Source organism: Camellia sinensis, chromosome 3, assembly GCF_055761805.1.
Source record: "Camellia sinensis isolate YWXY chromosome 3, ASM5576180v1, whole genome shotgun sequence".
Taxonomy (NCBI): Eukaryota; Viridiplantae; Streptophyta; class Magnoliopsida; order Ericales; family Theaceae; genus Camellia; species Camellia sinensis.
In genome coordinates this window covers 204372073-204387749 of record NC_138963.1, presented here as the reverse complement: position 1 = coordinate 204387749, position 15677 = coordinate 204372073, and positions in this window count along the sequence as shown.

Here is a 15677-nt window from a genome sequence, read left to right as displayed (position 1 = left end):
GGTTTCCACCATCTTCTGCAATATGTGTTTGATATTCTTGTTGGTGGCCTCGACCGCTCCATTAGTTTGCGGCCGGTATGTGGATGACTTATGAAAAGCCACGTTGTATTTCTCCAGCAAGTCAATTACTTCCTTCTTGAAGTGAGAACCATTATCTGAAATGACCTCGTTTGGGACCCCATAACGACAGATGATGTTGTTTCTGATGAATTTTGCAACATGCGAAGCCTTAAACACCGCATAGGATTGGGCCTCAACCCACTTCGTGAAATAATCTATTGCGGCCAGGATGAACTCATGCCCGTTAGACCCCTTCGGAGTGACAGCCCCGATCACATCGATTTCCCAAACTGAAAATGGCCATGGCGAAGTCATATTGTACAACTTTGATGGCGGGATGTTCATGCGGTTTGCATGGATCTGACATTTGTGGCATCACCGAACAAAGCCGATACAATCCCCCTCCATGGTGGACCAGTAGTAACCCTATCTAAGGATCTTCCGTGCCAGCATTACCCCGTTCATATACGCACCGCATTCCCCTCCATGGATGGCCTCCATCAGGCGCTTTGATTCTTCAGCTTCAACGCATAGCTTATGCATTCCCAGATGACCTCTCTTATATAATTTACCTCCGCAAATGATGAATTGAACAGCCATTCTTCTGATTGCCCTTTTATCCTTGGCATTTGCCCCTGGTGGATACGCCTCTTTCTTCAAGAAGTTCCAAATGTCGTAATACTAGGGGTTCTCATCTTGAACCTCGTCTATAGTAGCAATTGGCTCGTAAGCCGGTGCAAACTTCTAGTCAATAATGACTGGACGCATCCGGACTCCGAACGGGATGTCTATCATGGAAGATAGGGTTGCTAGTGAATCTGCGAACCTGTTGTTTTCTCTTACTAGATGAGCAAAGTTTAGCTTCTCAAACCGAGGAATTAACAAATCCAGGGCCTGATGATACATCATCATCTTTTCTTCTTTGACTTTCCAATCTCCTTTCGCTTGAGATACAACAAGGTTCGAGTCCCCGATGACGTCCAACCGTTTTGCCCCTAGTTCTAGGGCTGCTTCTAGACCAACAATGCATGCCTCATACTTTGCTTCGTTGTTCGAGACTTTGAATCGGAGCTTGAAGTCTAGAGGGATACGGGAATTGTCAGGTGCTATCAGCAACACTCCTATTCCATACCCATACTGGTTGGACGCTCCGTCGAAATACATCGTCCAAAACTCGTCATCGATATGCAGAATGGCCTCATCTGGGAATAAGTACTTAACTACTTCACCCCCTTCCACTGGATGATCGGCTAAGAACTCTGCTACTGCTCTTCCCTTGACCGACTTGCGCGTCACATATTTTAGATCGAATTCGGAAAGCAACAACAACCAACGAGCTAGCCTACCTGTAAGTGTCGGTTTCTCGAAGAGATATTTGATGGGATCTAATCTCGAAACCAATATTACAGAGTGAGCTAACAGGTAGTGTCGCAGCTTCCTGGTAGCCCATACCAAGGCCAAGTAAGCCTTCTCCAATGGTGTGTAGCGAGTTTCATACTCTAACATCTTCTTGCTCAGATAATAGATGGCCCTTGCCACTTTGTCCTCTGATTCTTGCACGAGCATCCAGCCCATTGTGGTCTCAGTTACCGAAAGGTACAATATCAACGGTCTTCGCGGTTCTGGTGGTGACAACACAGGTGGGTTCTGTAAATATTCCCTGATCTTTTCAAAAGCAGCTTGGCATCGGCCGTCCCATTGAAATTTCTTTCCTTTCTTCGGGAGACCAAAAAGTGGTTCACAAGTCAAGGTTAATTTTGAGATAAACCGTCTTATGAATTGCACTTTACCCAGAAAGCCTCACACCTCCTTTTCAGTCCTTGGTGGTGGCATTTCTAGGATGGCCTTGATTTTGGAAGGGTCGACTTCGATACCCCTCTGTGTAATGAGAAACCCCAGCATTTTTCTTGCTGTAACACCAAACGTACACTTCTGAGGATTTAACCGCAATCGGAATTCTCTGATCCTTTGAAAGAATTTTTGCAAGGCGGTGTAGTGGCCCTTCCTTTCTTTGGACTTGGCAATCATGTCGTCCACGTACACCTCAACCTCTTTGTGGATCATGTCGTGCAATATTGTGGTCGCGGCCCGTTGATATGTAGCTCCAGCATTCTTCAACCCAAACGGCATCACTCTGTAACAGTATGTCCCCCACGGGGTGGTGAAGGCAGTCTTTTCTCGGTCTTCAGGTGCTATCACTATTTGGTTGTAGCCTGAGAAGCCATCCATAAACGAAAGCAAAGCATGCCCCACTGTGAAGTCCACTAACTCATCAATGTGCGGCAAGGGAAAGTCGTCCTTTGGACTAGCTCTGTTCAAATCCCTAAAATCCACACATACTCAGATTCTACCATCCTTCTTTGGCACTGGAACGATGTTAGCCAACTAGGTCGGGTATTCGGATACCTGCAGGAAACCTGCGTCAATTTGCTTGGTGACTTCTTCCTTAATCTTGAGGGCCCAATCCGGGCGGATTCTTCTGAGTTTTTGTTTAACGGGTCGGGCCTCGGGGTCAAGAGGGATTCGATGCTGTACAATCTCAGGATCGATTCCAGGTATGTCTTCGTAGGACCATGCGAAAACATCTTTGAAATCTTTTAATAAAGCGACTAAGCGCTCGCGTTCCTCCGAAGACAACGTGGACCCGATCTGGACCAGCCGCGGGTCCTCCTCAGTATCGACATTCACGGTAGTGATTTTATCCATTAAGGGTTTAACAAATCTTTCCTACTCTTGTTCAATTAAGCGTTGCAAAACCAGAGGAATTTCTTCCTCGTCGTTTTCATCGAAATTTTGAAAGTCTGAATTAATGCAATAAATCAAGGGCACATAAAAGTACTCAGAAACCATAGCTATTTGATTCTTATTAAGCACATCCAAATCGTCTGATTCTTCGGTTACAACAGACTCAAAAGAGAAAGAAAAAGACGACCTGGACAAGACTGTGGCATCCGGGTTATCATCCCCAGGATTACCAGACTCAGACTCAGTCGAGCTGGAACCTGATTTCGACTCACTAGATTCGGTGGAATCAGATTCTGGCTCACTACTTGACCCGGTGCTGCTGGACAAAAATCCCTCTTCATACTGCCAAATGAGAGAGGGGGCGATGGATGCATCCAAAATGTTTGCTGGTAGGCCCGCAGCCGTTCCATTCTCGATCACGCATACCGAGAAGTTATCCCCTAAGCACTTCTGTTCGATCGGAGGATCTAAAAGTAGACACGCCAGCGCTACCCCCATTTCACTTTCGACGTCCTCAGACTCCGCTTTCTTGCTTTGCTCAACCTCAGCTAATGGGTCTGTCTGCTCTCCGGCAACGTCATCCCCGGGTAACTGCAGGTCAAAGAAGATCTCAAACCCCGGCACGCGCTTCCTCTCCGCATTCAGCCACGACTCTGGGAAACCACAGAACGGAAAGTCCTCCCCCTCCCGGACGAAGCGTCCGTTTAGGGTACCCTGAATGGGCCGGTGCATTAAGTCAAAAGGCTTCCCCGCTTTCTTCGCTCTGGCTCTCCCAGCCATCTCCTTACCCTTCCTTATCCAATCTTCTTTGGTGGGCAGATAACTCAGACCAAAGGTATGTGGGTTATGTGGCACCTTGGCCGATGCTGCGACGCCCTTCCGGCCGCTCTTTCCTAATCCCATCCCGGGGATATGTTGAAGCTTGTTCATGAGGTATACCGATTGAGCACTGGCATACACCCCCTCATTAATAGCTAAGATGTTCTGCACGACCCGGGCCTTAGCTAGGGTAAAACCGAATAAGAACATATCCTCCATACCATGCTCAATTTCCAAAACTGGCGTAGATACTTCCGGCGGTGGATGGATCGATGAATTCCCAAAAACAATGGCTACTCCCTTTCTATGGGGGTATTTCACCATTTGATGCAAGGTAGAAGAAACTGCCTTCACTTGATGCAGCCACGGCCGCCCCAAGAGTAGATTGAAAGTGGCGGGAACCTCTAGGATGTGAAAGTCAATTTCATGTTGCCCCGGCCCAACCTTGGTCTGAATTTTCGCTGTCCCCATGACTTCTCTGCTTGAATTGTCGTATGCCCGAATCACCTGGGCTATTGGCACAAAGTCCGCAGTGTTCAAGCCGATTGCATAGGCAGGCCTCGCTGGACATACATTGATGGCGGACCCTGTGTCGATAAGCACCACGGGTATCCATTTATTTCTATACTCCACGGAGATGTAGAGTGGCTTGTTATGGTTCGCACCCTCAGGTGGCAGTTCTTTTTCAGAGAAGGTCAACATCGAGGTAGCTCCTCCCGAAAAAACTAAGCCTACTAGCTGTTCGGGCGTGGTGTCTATAGAGAGCTTGGCCTTGTCCATGGCCGATAAGACAGCTTGTCGATGCACTCACGATGCCATAAGCAGTCCCCAGATGGAGATGTCTGCTTGTATCTTCTTTAACTGCTTCAGTACAGCCTCTTCTTCGACTTGCTTCTCTTTCTGTCTCTCAACTTCTTTATCCTTCCTAGATGCCTCCGGCTGGTCTAGGTATGGGGGCTTGAAATACCGTCCGCTTCTCGTCATATGATCGACCTCACCGATATACCAGGTATCATTTGGCTGATTACTCCCCCAATCCTCATCCGTGTGGGCAAGACATAATCATCGTCCTCCCACCACATTCCGTCGGCAGCCAACAGACACCTGTCTGGCTCCGGTTCAATTTCATCCGCAGTACTCTCCGTCCACATGCTCACAGCATTCTCTATCTTCGTGCACACAGCACTCTCAGTCCCCTCAGAGCCCTTAGCTTTCCTAATTCTCTCGGCATCCTCAAACCTTTCTTGTTCCAGCTGCGTCAGTACAGCTGGTTGTTCAACAATCCCCGCATTCATAATGCCCAAGTCTCGAGCGGAATTCTTAGCACCGGTGCTCTCCGGCGATTCATTCTGGTTTCCGGCCCTTCTGGCCACCACTGATATACTTGCCCCTGCCGGGCCCTGTTCTAACTGAGCTTCATCAACAACGTCTGACAGGTCATCAAGCCACCCAGTAACCTCTGCCGATTCCTCATAATCAAACTAGTTGACTGCCGCGTCTCCTGGATCTTGGTCGTTGAAAAACTGGAGGTTGGCCAAGTCCTCTTCCACAGACGTCAAACCATCTGCCCCCTGCTCAAATCCATCTTCTTGGATCACACACAGCTCTACCCTCTCTGGCAATTCAATATTAGGCTCAAACTGACCTGCTGGCAGAATGTAATCACTCGGATTGTAGGCTTTCCCAGCGACACTCATAGACTGCTCAAACCCTGTTTGAACAATTCCATCCTCTTCTGAAATCTCCTTTGTTCTATCTCTGCCAGTCACCACCATTGGCTCGGGTTGGGTTCTGAAGATGTCCAACATGCACAAAGAGTCAGTGCAGTCAGGAAGGAGCACCTCCGGCTTAGGCAGGTGGGGAGGAGTGATATATATGCTGGGATCGTAAGACACGACCCCAGTCTGGATGAAGTTGATTCTTTTGTGCGGTGGAGCTTGGTTGTGCGGTGGAAGAGGGTTTGACATTGGGTTTTTTTGGAGGTACAAGCACCTGTTTGTCAATGAGATCTTGAATCTCATGATGCAGTCGGAAGCATTGGTCAGTGTCATGACCATGTTGTTGGTGATATGCGCAGTATTTGGCTGGGTTGTGAGAGGGGGGGAGTGGGTTTGGTAATGGCCTCGGCTCCAGGGGTTTTAGATGCCCTTTCCTGATTAATACCCCTAGAGCCTTGGACAGGGGCATATACAATGGAGTGAAGGTTCTTTGGCCTTTGGGTTGGAATCAGGTGGTTTGTGTGTTGCTTTCGGACGCGCTGGAGAAAGGTGTAGCTGCCATAGGTCTTGGAAGGGGAGGGGGAATGGTGGTGACCATGCTCACCTCCAAAGCTCTTGCAGTTGCAGCGCCACTTGGGCCTGTATTGTTGTTATGGTTAAAGGTTCTTATAGGTTGCTCTCTATCTTGGTCAATTAGACCTTGTTTCATTGCATCTTCGATTTGTACCCCCATTTCATGTAGATCTGAGAAAGTGGGAAAGGGGAGCACAATCATTTTTTGCATCAGTTTTGGCTGGAGATTGCACACAATCATCCTGATTTGGTCTTTGTCGGTAGGCCTTAGGGTCATCATCGAAGCCTTCGCCCTCCACCGAGTTACGAAATTCGAGAAGCTCTCCTTAGGCTCCTGCCTTGTTGTTTCGAGATCTCGGGTCGTAATCTCGATTTGGATATTGTAAGAGTATTGTGCGACAAAGGCCTCGGCCATTTCATCCCAACTCCGCTTGACATCATCCTTTAACTTCGCATACCAGATAGCGGCCACACCCAACAGGGTCTGGCCGAATAGTGAAAGCTTTTGTGGTCTGGTGAGGCCCATTGGTCGTAGTATATCTGAAAATAGTCGGAGATGCACCATGGGGTCCCCAAATCCGTCGAAGCAATCAATTTGCGGCATTTTAAACCTATCTGGCAGCGTAACAGCCACGTCGGTATATCCGTCCTCGATATCCGGAATAGCCTTTACCCCTTGGGATTTCTTAAACAACTTCTCAAGCTTGCTCAATTTCAGTGCTGTATGGTCTACCTCGAACTCGAAGGGAGAGTTCGGTTGATTGACCGGCGTAGGTGCCTTAGATAGCTGGGGCAGAATTGGAGGCGGAGCTGGCCCCGTTGGTATGTCCATATCTGCCTGGACATTTGGTGCCTCTTCGGGTGCCGGGATTCCTGGTGGGGGAGGAACTGGGTGTGAAGCAGATGCTCCGGCTTGTTGTTGCAATCTGGCAATTAACTCTGCCTGCTAGGCCATGATCTCGGCCTGTTGTTTGGCAAATTCGTCCCGGCAAACAGCATCCTGCAGCATGGCTCTCATGGTGTCCTGCATCTGACGCATCATTTTCTCAACTCCTATCGGTCCCGCCATACTACCCTGATCTGTCTGAACTACTAACAGGTCTATCTCTATAACAACAATTGGGATCTTAATCCGACTGTCCACTGATGGGGTAATCCGCTGCTCAGATACACTGCGCCTTTTCGACCTCCGTCTGATAACCGGGGGTAGAGAGTGGAACACTGGTTGTCCGTCGACCAGATCCTCAGATCGATTGAGTCGGCGACCTCTTGTCCAGAGTGCTTGGGGAATATTTGCTTGGTCTGGAGCAATTGCGCTAAACTACCTAGCAAAAAGATAAATAAAGCAATAATAAGGAAATAAACGAGCAGACAAATGGACAGCATAACGGCGTAAATAAACACAACACACAGTCGGGTATAATTAACACGCAATTGATACACTGTTCTTAAAGACTGATCATTATTCCCAAAATCACTATTCCCAAATCACTGTCCCCGAAGCTGAATCTGATACCCGCAGATAACTAACTCCGAAAATACTGAACTGGTGCCCGCAGGCCCTTGATACCCAGAAATACTGAACTGGTGCCCGCAGGCCTGATGCCTAAACTTGTAAACTGATACATGCATTCGTATAGAGACGCACTCTAAAAGCACATAACAAACAAGTAAGAGCCAAAACACCCCTATGTTGGGGTAAGGTTTCCCTGTCCTATTTTGTCAGGAACTAGGGTTTCACTGCGCACGCAGTGGTTTCAAACAACCTATAAACGGGTAAGCAACTTGTCCTAGTTTGGAATGGTCACTATGGATTCCGAATATGCACTAGGTCGAATGGTCAAAAAGGGTGCCCCGGTAAAATCGGGGTTTGTGTTCCCGTCGTGGCAGAGCCCGCAATTGGTCAGCCTTATGGCACGCTTCTCGAAGCGAGCCTCCGGCAAACCGTTCAGGAATAGCATACGGCAAACACAATGTCCTAGGTGCACCAATGCAAACGCAATGCAAAGAAACACATAAGTGTAATCAAAATAAGATATCATGAGTTTGAGTCAAGTTCTTTAATTCCCCAACAGAGTCGCCAGAAACTGTAGACGTGCCGTTGGGCCTCACTACAGTTTGGACTCAATTTGGGTCTCGGTCCTGTATCTAATCTCGCAAAGTGTAATGCAAGACCGATGAATCATCAAAGAGTCCAAATCTGGCAAATCATTTTTGGAAACAGATTTTTTGAAAGAAGTGCCAAACATGGACTACTTTGCCAGATACAGAGTCGCCACCTAAATATTTTATTTTGGGAAATTTAGGAAACCCTGACTCGTTGCCTAAGGCCACGTGTCCGTTATCACCAAAGTTGCCTCGGCTCGGGAACTTGGGTATGATTGGGGAAGGTCACTTCGTGAGCACCCTCGCTCGCCCGATCAAAGATCGGCCTCTACTAAGCGTGATATCTAGTTTTGAAAACATTATGCATTCTTATTCTGGTTATTAGCCTAGATTTACTATGTGATGCGCACAGCATACAAGTATAGACTGGATTTCCTGAATCGGAACGAAACATCTCATGTTTGTTTTTTTTTAAAGCGGTTTGCTACTCGCAAGTAGGCTAAAATGTGGATTTGCCACCCTCAGATGGGCTTAGAAAAACATGATTTTGCCACTATCTAGTGGGCTTTAAAACTCACAATTAATGAATTGTTCCAATTCAAATAACCCAACCTTCACCCACAGGCATTCAGGCAGGTATATCATATAAGCAAATAGCCTTATGGTAAGCATGCTATCATGGCAGTCACTCACACGCATGCAAGGATGCTAAAGCATAAAACTTACCGAGTACTCCAAGCCAAAACAGAAGCTATGTTAGAAATCCATGCATGATCCTAACTATACAGAAATGTCTAATGCAACACATGCAAAATGCAACTAAGATAGGCTCGGTTATTCTAAAGATGGCATATGAAATGCTACAACTAACAAGTATTCAACTTGGAATTGAAATACAAATGCAGTTAGTATGGTGCGCCGAGCTCGGTGCATGTAAGACAGATGAATGAATGCAAACATGCTATCATACTGTATGCTAATTGAAACATGCCCTAATCTAACCATCATAAGCTGGTAAATAAAATAGAGAAAGACGTGGGGTTGGAAGACATACATCACACTCACGCACACTTATTACAACATTACCCTCGCTCGGAGGGTCCGAAAGAATAATACAGTCCGAATGATAATACAGTCTGAATAAATACAAAATCCTAATTAATTAACAAATTAATCTAGGAAAGCAGGTAAATTGGCACACAAATCCATGGACCGCCTCAGCTCTGTTCCGAATGACGAATGATGCATGCTTGAGTTGCCTTGCGTAGAAATTCATTACGATGCCCCGATTTGCCTCTGTTTGCAATTGTTCTCGGAATATTGTGCAAAGCTCCAGAAAGCTGCTGATTTCTGATTTGCTGCAACAGAGAGCAACAAAGGGACATAGCAAAGTATTTTCACATATGTATGCATGACTACTCTTCAGGGAGTGTAGTCCTCGATCCTCATGCCACCAATCACGCATCTCGATGCATGATGGCCGAGGAGTCGAATTGTACGACTCAATGTGAAATGAATGCACATAAAAACACAACGAGACCTAAACTCCATCATGGGTAATCCGGAGTGTCGGCGGCTGAGAATTGGGACACGTTCCGTCACTCGGAGTACGAAACGTCCCTCGTTTCCCGTGCTCGGGCTAACTCCTATCCCAAACACAATGCAAATGAGATGGCATACACAATGCGACTAATATACAACCTAGCATACGCAATGCTATGAAATGGCATACACAATGCTCGATGTAACATGGCATACACAAAGCTCTAACAGGCAACTTAGCATACGCAATGCTATGAATTGAAAAGGCATACACAATGCATAATGGACTAACACCAAAATGAGTGGACCTCAGCCACACTCACATCAGTGGCCATTAGATGAAAATGAGACAACCAAAATGCGTGCACACATGCACGCATACCGAGGACCGAACCTAAGGCATCAAATGCCACTCTACCAAAGCATGGCAAGGGATGAAAGATGGCCTATGAATATGTAATTTCCAGCACTAAAATATGATGCTAAATGATCCCGAAACATGGAAATATGGCACCCGATGCATGGAATAAGCCCCAAAACTCAAAACTAGGCACATGTATTGAACCACAAGTATACAAAGAAAGCATTATTTGATCATGAAGTCAAAAGACAGAGCCAAGGCAGTCCCAAAACATGCACATTTCTAGTTTAGAGCATGGCCAAAAGATGGTAACATGATGGACTAAAATAGCATGCAACATTGGCTAGCAAGCATGGTTTACATGGCATGTATACGAAGCAAATGAGAACTCATCAAACCAGCCAAAAACAGTGAATAAAACATGCCAAAATATGTCCAAATAATCACTGAAATGCAGCCAATGCATGCAAAAATGAGGGGCTTCTTTGGAGGGCCATTCAAGGGGTTGTTAAGCACATATAAGATAGACACTTAGCATGACCAAACCAATTCTGGAAATGAGTTATGACAACCCTAAAACTCACAAAATTGGCCTTGAAATCAGTCAAGGAAGCATACGATGAAAGGCCCCCTCAAAAGGCCTTGAATGGAATTGTTCTACACATGCACTATAGACATAAAATATGATCAAAAGGGCCCTGGAAAAACCTAAGGCATACCTTAAAACCCACAAAATTGGGCCCAAAAAGTGACTTCAATGCATGCAAAATAGAGCCCCTTTGGAAAGCCAATGATGCTAGTACAGAAAATGAGGGGTGAGAGGGTCACCCCTCTATGATTTCAAATCTCAAAACCTCATCAAAGCCACTGAAAATCCCTTGGATTTCAGTGGCTAAGAGGCCAAAACAAGTCCAATTCGAATGCTCTAATGCATAGCCCTAAATATGAAGGAATGAAGCATGCAAGGAAGGAGATGACTCCAAACAGAAAAGTGACCTCAAGAAAACTTAAAGAGGAGGCCAAGAAAAGGCTTTTTCAGTTTATGACAAATCTCGAAAATGTTCACAAGTAAGGCTAAAGTATAATGCAAAAATAGCCCTAAAAGAGAGATAGAGGGTAAGGGGAAGTAGATGACCTCAAACAGCAAAGTTCCCTTAAACAAAGTTGAAGAGGAGCTCAAAATATGACACTTTCTAGTCTATGAAAAAGCCCAGAAATACTTGCAAGTGAAGCTAAGTAATGTAGCAAAAAAATACAAGTTTAAGGGAAATAGACACTTACCCTTGAAGAGCCGACCTCCAGCAGCTTTTGGACCATGTTGGTGAGCTTTCAACCTCTGCAAATGACTTCCAAGGTGCTGGAATGGATGATGGAGGTGTGGTGCTAAGGGTTGTAGTACAAATGGACCAAGAAAATTAGGGTTTTGGAGCTTGGAATTGTGACAATGGAGGAGGGAGGCTATATGCCTTAAGCAAAAATGTTCAACCCTTTGATATGAAGCCAAGCCTCTCCTTTATAGAGGAGAGGCTCCAAAATATCCAAAAAGGTCCCAAGTATACTCCATATACGTGTATGGAGGATACACCAAATGGTCTCCAGCTGGCACAGCTGGACTACACTCAGAAAAAATAAAAAGCAAGAAGCAGGCCGGCCAGTTCAAGTGGCCAGCCGGCCACCCCCCTGGTCGGCCGACCAGGGGTCAAAAGGGTCAACAAAATTTTCTGGCCGGCCACCCCAGAAAGGTGGCCTCCCAGATGAGCACAACATAGCTATGAAGTGAAAAACCAGAAAATGTGACCCGGAAGAGAGAAAAGATAGCTTTTAGGCAAGGTTCAAAAGGGTCAAGAAGAGAAAACTGGTCAGCCTACCATATTGGTGGCCTCCCAGATGAGTAGATCACAATAGTGGTATGAAAAGCCAGAAAATGTGGCTCAAAAGTGAGAAAACCAGCTTTCAGTTAGAAAAATCGACTTTTGGAGGGAGAAAATGAGAAAACTGGTTTTTCAGGGGAAAAGGTGGCCGGCCACCATCCTACCACCTTCCTAACAATGAAAATAGGGTCTCTACTAAAAATGGACCAAAATGGATGCAAAACGAAGGTTCGGGGGCGAAAATGTGCGGTTCGGGGCCCCAAAAGTAGGCTGTTAGGCACTAAAAGTGGCGTATGACCACGAAGGTGGTCTCCCCAGCCACAGTGTCTCTCTAAATGGAGGAAATAAGGTGTGTGCGAAAAATTGGAGCAAACGGAGGTAGTTAGCGGTCCCGAGCCGAGGCACACGGCCGACGGCTCCGAAAATCAGAAACCGGGCCCCAAACGGGAAAAATGGCCTACGATCACGAAACGTAGCCTACGGCCACTGAGAGATGGTCTACGAGACCTCTCCCTCCCTTCGGGAAGAGAAAACAGAGAAAACAGGACCTGGTTTACAAACCGAGGCAAAGCACAAAAGAGCCTTGAAGTCCGGAGGCAAGGCTCTCAACCGAGACTCTGAAACCTCAGATCGAGCACAAAATGCAACATCACCGAGCGCTCAACTGGTGACGTCTAAGTCTTAAAGTTGGTCAAAAATGGGGTGTCTACAGCAGCTTCACAACTTCTTGGGCATCGGTTTGCACTATCACTTTGGTGAAGCCTTTTTGGAGAATGATTGTGAGGCCTTTATACATTGCCCATAATTCAGTTTCAAGACTAGTACAACTTTCCATCCTTCTATAGTAACCGCATATCCAAGCTCTCCTCTCATCCCGAATGAGACCTCCAAATCCATTTGGTCCCCTACTCCATTTGCTTCCATTGGTATTCAGCTTTAGAGTACCTGCAGGAGGAAAAGACCATTTTATGAGTCTAAATGAGGGTCTAGGATTAATAATAGATAAGCTAAATGCTAGATCAATTTTAGTGGAGTAATCAAGGATAAACTTCAAGCTTTCAAACTAAGTAACCAATTTGTTTTCAAAGCTTTTAAGGTTCCTGTTTTTCTAGATTTTCCACAGTGACCAAGAAAACAGTGCTCCATGCTGATTTGGCACCAAATTTGGCCTTTGTTTTGGAGTTGGAGAGCAACCAATTCCTCCAAGTTTCATCAAGCATCTGTAGATACCAATACGAATTCCGGACAGCAATCCAAACTGTCTTGGCTTTGTGGCATGCGCGAAAGACATGGTTGAGGTCTTCATTTTCACTGCAAAATGGGCAGCAAGAGTTATCCGATAGCCCTCCTTTCAGTCTCATGTTATTAGCAAGAAGTTTGCCATGTAAGATGGTCCATAGAAACCCTTTCAGTTTTTGTGGAATTTTCTTTTTCCACAACCACTACCAATCCTCCTTTTTCCCATCATAATTAGAAGCAATATCAAAAGCATTGGAAATGGAAAAAATGGCATCAGAGGACCCTGTCTAAACTAGATGATCCAAGTTGGAATTATATTTAGGGGGTTGCTCTTTGAAAATAGAAGCAGCCACCAATGGGGGAAATATTTGATTAATGATAGCAACATCCCAATCACTTTCCATATTAGTGATATCCCTGACCTTGTAAATAGAAATATTGTGTAGGGAGGAAGAAGAAATTGAGGGCATGACTTCCTGAATAGATTTCTCCCCACACCACCAATTTTTAGAATGCTTCTACATTTTAGCATTCCTCTCCACACATGAGAGAATCTACTATTCTTCTTACAGTTCAGAAAATGTGTGCCTTTCAAATATTTGGCTTTTAAAACCTCAATCCACATACCTCCCTCGTTGTTAATGAGTTTCTATCCCAGCTTAGAGAGAAGAGCTAGATTATGCTCTCTAGCTTTCCTAATGCCAAGTCCACCATGTTTCTTCTTTTTGAAAATCTCATTCCAATTAACAAGATGAATTTTCTTTTTCTCTAGGGTATCAACCCAAAGAAAATTTCTATTCATCTTGTCAATATCATTGCACACTTATTTGGGTAACTCCATGGTTTGCATAGAGTAAAAAGGTACAGTAGACGCAACAGATTGAACAAGAGTAACTCTTCCTGCCATAGAGAGAACATTCATTTTCCAACCAGCCAATTTAGCCTGAAGGTTTTCAAGGATATAGTTAAAATGGTGCCTGGTCACCCTTTTATTCAAAAGGGGGACACCAAGTACTTTCCCAGATCATTAGTTAATGGAATGTTGCATCTAGCATTGAGGTCTCTAGCCTTGCTCAAATTAAGGTCAGGGGACACAAAAGTTTAGATTTTTGGAGATTAATTTTAAGCCAAGAGATGAAACTAAACTCAGTCAAAACATTAGTAATAATAGCACAAGTTTTAGTATCAGCTTTTGCAAAAAGAAGTAAATCATCAGCAAAAAACAGGTGGGTGTCACATGGTCCTCCTTTAGCAGTAGAGATCCCTTTCCATCTCTTTTGCTCAGCCTTTAAGCTTATCATATTAAACAGGCGTTCCATGCACAAAACAAAGAGGTAATGAGATAAAAGGTCACCTTGCCTTAGACCCTTCAAAGGCCTAAACTCCTCTAGAGCTTCACCATTTCATAAGATAAAGGTCTGTATTGAGGTTACACAGCACATGATTAAATCCACCCAATTCTCATTGAAGTTAAATTCAAGAAGAGTTTCTTTAAGGAAATGCCATGAAATATTTTCATAAGCCTTTTCAAGATCCATTTTCAAAATCATATTACCCAGTTTACCTTTTTGAAGCCTCATGGAATGTAAGACTTCTTGAGTAATGATGATGTTATCATTGGTATTTCTACCAGGGACAAAACTACTTTGATTAGGCTCCACAAGTTTATCAAGAAAAGGTCTAAGTTGATCCACAAAAGTATTAGTAATCATTTTATAGGTAACATTACAAAGGATAATAGGGCGAAAATGTTTAACCCTCTTAGGATTGTTAACTTTCAAGATAAGAGCAATAAGGGTCTTGTTCATCTCCTCAAGGATGTGATTGGTAGGAAAGAATTTTGGATGAAGGAACAAACACCAGGGCCAACAATATCCCAAAACTTATGAAAGAAAATAGCCTAAAAACCATCTCTACCAGGGGCTTTGAAGGCTTTGATATTGTTAACAGCTTTCTTTACTTCTCATTAGTAATATCTTTAGACAACTCAGTATTATCCAGATTGGATAGAGTGCATGTAATAATATTACACCAGTGGTTCAAAGAATTGATAATGGGATTCCCAAACAAATTTTTGAAATAAGTAACAACAAGATTCTTAAGGTTAGAGGGATTGTCAACCTAGACACCATCATCATCCTGGAGTACCTCAATTCTAAGTCTCCTTCTCTTAATGAGAGTCAAGAGATGAAAGAACTTAGTATTGCGGTCCCCTTAGACAATCCAGTTCTCTCTAGATTTCTGAAACCAAAGGAGTTCCTCCTAGTAAAGTGTTTGATTATACTGTTCCACCAGATCCTTTTCAAGCAAGTGGAGATTGTGGGTATAGACACGGGATTGAGATGTTTGGATCCTTTCAATCCTCCCTAGAAGCCATCGCTTCCGTTTAAAAATATTACCAAAAGTATCCCTATTCCAGACAGATACCTTGTTCGCCAAAGTGTGAAGTTTATCAATAAGATCAGGGTTAGAATGATTCTAACAATTCTCAACAACAGACCTGAATCCCTTATGGGTAATCCAGGATGCTTCAAATTTAAAAGGTCTAAAGGGAGGGTTAGGGGGGATTTTACCTTTAGTAAAGACCATCATCGAAGAGTGATCAGAATAAGTTCTAGGGAGGTTACGAACAAAGCCATTGGG